Source organism: Dryobates pubescens, chromosome 39, assembly GCF_014839835.1.
Source record: "Dryobates pubescens isolate bDryPub1 chromosome 39, bDryPub1.pri, whole genome shotgun sequence".
Classification (NCBI taxonomy): Eukaryota; Metazoa; Chordata; class Aves; order Piciformes; family Picidae; genus Dryobates; species Dryobates pubescens.
Genome location: NC_071650.1, coordinates 1,643,419 through 1,649,418, shown reverse-complemented (window position 1 = coordinate 1,649,418; position 6,000 = coordinate 1,643,419). Strand labels below are relative to the sequence as shown.

Genomic DNA, 6,000 nt, shown 5'->3' with positions numbered 1-6,000 from the left:
GGAGGAGGAGGAGAAAGAGGAGGAGGAGGAGGACTGAAGCAGGGCTGAAGCTGCCACCGCGGAGGAGGAACGGCGGATTTCTCCTTATCCGCGGAGGGATGCGGAGGGAGGGGAGGCTGCCTGCCGGGGGGGCCGGCTGCGCGCATCCCTGAGGCGCTGTGTGTGTGTGAGAGAGAGAGAGAGCGCTCCCTCCCTCCCTCCATCCATCCTCCCTCCCTCCCTCCATCCCTTTCCTCCCGCTGCCGCTGCCGCCGCCGCCGCCGCCGCCGCGCCGCAGCCGCGCACCGGGGGCTCCGCCGCCAGCCCCGCCGCGATGCTTCGCCGCCTCTGAGCCGGCCCCGGCCGCTCCCGCTCCTGCTTCCCCCCCAAAGGTAGGACCGTGACCGACGGGCCCCCTCCCCAGCAACAGCCCTGCCCTGCCCTGCGAGCTCCTCGCCGCTCAGACACCGCGGTCCCCAGTGCCGGGGGGGTGGGGGATGAGGAGGGCGGGATGAGGTGGGGGGTGGGGGGTGGCCGGAGTCGTGTGGGAGACACAATGGAGAGGCGGGGGGTAGGATGCGCCCCTTCCCCGCCCCGGGCTTGCTTTCTGCAACCCACCCTTTAGGCAAGGGATGGAGGGGCCCCCACCCAACCCCCCTCCCCCCCGCCGGCCAATCGCGACATGTCGCGACGGGAGGGGCGGCTGCGGAGGGAAGGTGCCTCCCCCACCCAGCCCTAGTGCCAGGCAGGTGGGGCTGGAGCAAACCCCTCACCCTCGGGGGGCTTCACGGGCACCTTGCCCCTGCCGCGGCGGGCGGGGGTGCGGTGCGCCCGGGGATGGATGATTCCTGCCTCCGGGGATGGATGATTCCTGCCCCCGGGGATGGACGATTCCCGCCCCGGGGATGGATTCCTGCCCCGAAACGGTTGCCGAGGTGGGTGGCCGGAGGCACCTGCAGCCACGATTCCACGGCCATTGCCGGCGGGAGCGGCGGGCGCTCCTGAGGGCGGCTGGAGCAGCTCTCGGCACGTAGGCTTTGTCTAGGTGGAAGCATGGCTGGGGGCTCCTCCGACAGCTCCAGCTGAATTCTTCCAGCGCAGCCCTGCTGCTTTCCCCACCCGAACCAGCTCCGTGGCCAGGGAGGCTTTGGGGAGCTGCCCAGACCCGACCAGGTGGGGGGATGCAGCAAGCAGTGGTGAGAAGGGGGAAGCCCAGGAAGGGAAAGCCACAAGGTCAGCGGTACCCGGGTGTGAGCGTTTGATTTCAGGGCTCCCCTTTGCTGGCACTTGGCAGGGAGGTGTTCCTCCGGTTCCCACACGCTGGAAATCCGCCAGGCAGGCGCTGGCAGTGGGGCTCTGTGTGTGCTCTCTCCTGACACCTGCCCAGGCCTTCAGGTGCTGCTCCTCACCAGCAGCGAGACAAGAGGTGCACTTCGCTTTAGGAAATGGGAAGTTGGGACAGTGGCACGTTGGGATGTGGTGATGGTGATGGTGATGATGATGATGATGATGGCTGCCAGGGGACAAACAAAAAATAACAAAAACCCAGGAGCTGTGCTTGTGTGGCTGTGGACAAGCACCAAAGAGAGGCAGTGGTGTGGCCTCCATGCATCTGAGCAATGCTTCTTCCCCTCTGCATCCTTCAGTAGCAGCCTTGCCCCTTTTTTCCTGTTAGCCCAAGCAGGAAAATAAGCTGGCAATCCTTTCCTGGAGCCAGGATCGAGCAGGCAAGCCACCAACCTCCCACCACCACCACCACCACCACTGTGTCCCCAGGAAAGTTGATGCATTGCCTGACTCCTCTCACACCCCAGCACCAGCCTTGCTGCTCTGGAGGCATCAGCAGCTCCTGAGCCAGTGCTGAGGAGCTGCGTTGCTCCCAGCTCCCCCAGCACCGGGGGCTTGAGTTCGAGATGCCTGAGGAGATTGCGATGCGCTCCCCCTGCCCAGCATCCCTCAATGCCAGCAGGCAGGAGCACAGCTTTGAGAGGATGAAACTCTGCTTGCTTCTCTCTCCCCTGTTTTCCATCCCCCTGAGCTTTCTGTGCTCTTTGGGCTGCGAGGTGCTCCCCAGGTTTCAACGTTTGCGGTCCGGCAGCCTTCTGGGCTACCTCCGGTTCGCACTGCCGGACGTGGCGTGGCCTGAGCTTGGCTCCTGTCCTCACCCTTTGGAGCCCCCCCCCGCCCCCAGCACCTTGCCTGATGCCATAGAGGCACAGACATTGGTTTCTTTGCCTGTGGGGGGCTTTGGTGGTGTCCTCACTTGCTGGGAGCTGCCAGGGTTGCCATTTCCTGGCGCTGCGTCTAGGGCAGAATTTTGCTGTGTTTGCTGTGCGTGTGGTTTGGGGATTTTTTTGGAGGGATGCAGTCCTTGCTGGCTCACCAGGGGGAAAGCCACCCTGCTCTGAGCATCCTAAGGAAGCTCAGCTGCTATAAATACAGCCCCAGTGTCCCCCCAGGCACAAGCATCACCGGACAACCAATCAACAGGTTGGGCAGGGACAACGCAAATGGCATGCGGCGCTGCCTCTCCTTCTGGCTGGCACAGCGAGCAACCTGCAGCTCTGCTCAAGCTCAGGCTGTCACCAGCTGCCTCTGCTTCCAGCTCATGGGCACTGGTGATGCCCACAGCAGATTTAGAATCATCACAGAATTGTTAGGGTTGGAAGAGACCTCAAGGAGCAGCCAGTTCCAACCCCCCTGCCATGGGCAAGGACACCTCACACTAGAGCAGGTTGCTCACAGCCACAGCCAGCCTGGCCTGAAAAGCCTCCAGGCAGGAGGCTTCCACCACCTCCCTGGGCAACCTCTGCCAGGCTCTCACCACCCTCAGGGGCAAGAACTTCTTCCTAACATCCAATCTGAATCTCCCCACTTCTAGTTTTGCTCCATGCCCCCCAGTCCTATCCCTGCCTGACACCCTCAAAAGTCCCTCCCCAGCTTTCTTGGAGCTCCTTTCAGATACTGGAAGGCCACAATTAGGTCTCCTTGGAGCCTTCTCTTCTCCAGACTGAGCAAGCCCAACTCTCTCAATCTGTCTTAGCTCCAGCCCTCTGCTCATCCTCGTGGCCCTTCTCTGGACACTTCCCATTTGCACCGCTGCAAATCCTGCCTCTACCTGGATCTGCTGCAGGGTGCTCAGGGTGCCCTGCCAAGCAGGGCTCTGGCATCCCATAGAGCCTGAGCTCACTGCCCAGCCTTTCCTTGACAAGGGTGTGAGAAGTCTCTCTCCAGCTGTTTGCAGGAAGCTTGTAGGGACTCCCCTCTCTCTGTCCCTCAGGTGATTTCAGCAGCAGTTGGGAGGGGCTGTGAACAGAGACACCTGGATGTGTTCCTGAGCAACCTCATCTGGGTGCGCCCTCATCCCCTACTCTCCTGCTCTGGCAGGGGGGATGGAACTAGATGGTCTCTGGAGGTCCCTTCCAGCCCCTACCAATGCCAACCTGTGGTTTCACGTGCCTGGCTTCCTGAGGAAACCTGGCTGCAAAGAGAAGGGAGATCTGCTGCTGCAAAGTGTTCCTAGGGGCAGACCTGGCAGGAGGCAGGATGGCTGACCTCACTCCTTGGGATAAGGCACCAAGGCCCAGCACACACTTTGGCTTAGTCTGCCTTTCCTTCCAGTGGCCTAAGAAGTGGGCATTTGCTCTGCATTAGCGTTCAGCTCCCTCTAGAGTCAGCGGTGCAAGAGCTGTCCTCTCTGGATGGTGACTCTCCCCCCCTACCCTGAGGGGTGCTACCACCCTTATGCAGCTGGGGCTGAGCACCTAGCTGGTGGATGGAACCTGCCAGCGTGGGCCTCCAGCCCAAACTGCCCTGCTCAGCTCCTGCCCAGCAAGGTGCCCAAACTGCCCAGATCCACAGCCTCAGCCTTTCCCCACATGCACTGCTGGGGATGTCTCCCACCTAGATGGGTGCAGGAATCTGGGGCTGGGAATTTGTCTCTGTTCCCTTGAAGCTTTCTACTCCTTCCTCCTGCAGAGCCCAAGAGAGCATCCTGCTGCAACAGGGAACATCCCCAGGCCTCCCTCTCCCCTCCCTAAGCTACAAACACAGTGCAAAAACGGACCTGGAGAGAAGAGCTGACACAGGCAGGCAGGAAAGCAAGAGACCTGCTAATTCCTCTCTTCTGGCTCCCATTTGGCATCTCACAGAATCACAGAAACATTCAGGTTGGGAAAGACTCTCAGGATCACCAAGTCCAACCACTGACCCTACTCTAAAAGGGTCACCCCTAAACCATAGCCCCAAGCACCACATCCAAACCACCTTTAAACACATCCAGGCAGAGTCCTCCCCAGGCTGCTCAGGCTTGTTAGCAAGGTTTTATCATCCCAACACTCGTGGGAGATGTTCTTTCCATTGTCCAGTGGGGGACACACATGGCAGAGGGCTGCCCTGAGGCGGCAGAGGGACTCTGACAAGGTGGCCTCAAAGCTGGCTGGTGGAGAGCAGGCAGCCAGAACCATGCTTAAGGCAAGGAGGGAGACCCATGGGCAGGGGGAGGCATTAACAGGCGAGGAGGAATAATGGGCAAGAGGCTGATGGAGGGGGGTTGATCAAGAAGAGACTAAAAGCAAGTGGGAAGAAATTGTCTGGAGATAGCAGCAAGTAAGAGAGAAGATGTAAAAAAACCCAACCAAACAAAAAAACCCCAAACCAACCAAGCAACCAAAACCCCAAACAACAACAAATCAAGCTAAAAAAAACCCCAAACCCAACAACAACCAAAATGTATCATTTCTGCCTTGCTTCTCCTTTCCTTGCTTCTCCTTTCCTTGCTTCTCCTTTGCCTTGCTTCTCCTTTGCCTTGCTGAGCTCTGGGATCCTGAGGGAAAGGGACAACTCAAGGCTGGAACCTCCCCGACAAGACACTTCCAAGCTGGCCCCGAAATCCCTCCAATCTGGCTGAGATGTGTTTCTGTTGGGGGATGTTTCCTTTCCTCTATTTATCTGTTTATTTTGGAAAGTTGCTGGGGAGATTGTGGGAGGAGATTTGGGCTCTTCTCTGAAAAGATAGAATACTTTGGGGGGGGGGGGGGAGGGGGACGTGGAATAAAAAAATCCTGGCCCCTGGTCGTGGTTCGAACTTGTTGATGTCCTCCACAGAGAGCAGGGTGGCCCTGGTGTGTGTTTTAACTCGGTTGGCTTCACGGAGGAGTTGTGCCTCTGACTATATTTGGGAAGGTCTGATGCTTCGTGTTGTGGGGTGGGCTTTTTTTCCTTTCGCTTTGGTTTTCGGTTTGGTTTGCGTTTTGTTTTTAACCCTGATGCAAGCAGGATGCCGACGGCCTGGAAATCGTTTCCTTGATGTGGAGATCTGGAGGGTCACGGGCAGGGGATGCCAACAGGCTGCGCCTTGTTTTTATGGAGTGGCAGGGCTGGGTGGAAAGGAGAAGGAGCCGGGCAGAGCCGGAGGAGCAGGGCTGCGAGCCAAAGGCTTTTCCGAGCTGCTTAAAGAGCCTCCGGGCTGCACAGCCCCGAGCGGCAGCCGCAGGCTGCGGGCGCAGCGGCTTTCCTCCGCGGGTCCCAGCGCTAGGGTCCTCCCCCCTGCCTGCTCCGGTCGGTAACAGCCAGAGACGGCAAACAAGGGCCGGGGTGTACCAAACAACAGCCAGCACCCAGAGCAGAAGCGAAGCCCAGCAGCAGAGCCTCTGCCTGCCTAGACAAAGCATTCTCTCACCCCGCAGGGCTGCCGGCGTTCGTTCGTGCCCCTCGGGCTCTCGGCTGATTTGCCGACTGGGGGTCAGAGAGCAGACAATTCGTTTGGGGGTTGGGTTGAGGTTTCTTTTGGGGTTTTGGGAGGTTTGTTGTTTGGTTGGTTTTTTTTCCCCTATAGCCAGGTCTTTTCTCAGTGCAGGCTTTGCTCCAGCTGCCCTGCTGCGAAGCAGATTGCTGCTTTTTCAGTGAGGCACAGGTGTGGAGGCTTCAGCACGGCCAGCAAGTGGCAGCAGGAGAGATTGGCTGACTCTGGAGGTGGCTGGCTGGCTGGGTAAGGGTCCCACTTGTGTGCCCTGCAAGGTG

General features: G+C 59.4%; 1 protein-coding gene across 3 annotated transcripts in view; it reads left to right on the top strand.

Moving 5' to 3' along the window:
* The first annotated feature begins 251 nt into the window (after positions 1-251).
* The window catches only part of SLC8A1 (solute carrier family 8 member A1), an 83,523-nt gene continuing 77,774 nt past the window's right edge, over positions 252-6,000 (top strand). For all 3 annotated transcript variants that reach the window (XM_054177229.1, XM_054177228.1, XM_054177231.1), the window contains exon 1: positions 252-371. The gene's annotated coding sequence lies outside the window, so the exon portion shown is untranslated. The remainder of the gene's footprint in view (positions 372-6,000) is intronic.